Genomic DNA, 662 nt, shown 5'->3' with positions numbered 1-662 from the left:
TATCTGTAACTCCAGTTCCAGAGGATCTGATAGCTCTCCTGGCCTCCAGGGGTACCAGACTTGCATGTGGTGCAAACATTCATTTAAGATAAATGCTTATCACGTAACATAAAATAAAAGCATTTTTTTAAAATGATTACTTTCAGGAAGCTGAGACAGGAGGACTGCTACAAATTTCAGACCAGTCAAGGACAATATAGTAAGACTCTTGTCTGAAATTTTTAATTTTCTTCTTAAAAGATGAGTATTGCCCTGCCCTTAGAGGTTTTACAGGTGTGCCTGCTGTGTCACCTGTGTGTCCATAGGTGGCAGGAGGGTGAAAGGCTATGTCTGTGCTTAGTGTTCTGACCTGTGAACATTTGATTGATGAGTAGTCAAACGCTCCCTGAAAAAGGGGGGGGGTCTGAGATGACCACCAGTCTGGTGCTGTGTAGGCCCAGATGGATTCCCAGATCAGGAAGCAAGCCAGAGACTAGAAGAATCTGGCTGGGGCCACAGAACCCTGATGAAGTGCAAGCCCTCGAGGACCACCACAGCAGCACCATGGGGCTTGGACAGGGAGACAGGAAGCTAGCCTGAGATTACTATTAGTCCAGTGATGCACAGGTTTGGGAGAGCAAACTATGACCGAGATGACCTTTGCCCGGTGCCATAATGCTGAA

The 662-nt window shown here is 46.7% G+C and overlaps 1 non-coding gene across 1 annotated transcript; it reads left to right on the top strand.

The window, feature by feature from the left end:
* Positions 1-251: 251 nt before the first annotated feature.
* On the top strand, positions 252-383 carry Gm25608. Its single transcript, XR_003956091.1, has one exon. It is a non-coding gene; the product is annotated as a small nucleolar RNA SNORA17 (small nucleolar RNA).
* Positions 384-662: the final 279 nt, after the last annotated feature.

The sequence above is a fragment of the Mus musculus genome, chromosome 5 (genome assembly GCF_000001635.26).
Source record: "Mus musculus strain C57BL/6J chromosome 5, GRCm38.p6 C57BL/6J".
In the NCBI taxonomy this organism is placed as follows: domain Eukaryota; kingdom Metazoa; phylum Chordata; class Mammalia; order Rodentia; family Muridae; genus Mus; species Mus musculus.
The sequence above is the reverse complement of the archived record's forward strand: the minus strand, read 5'-3'. Positions and strand labels throughout refer to the sequence as shown.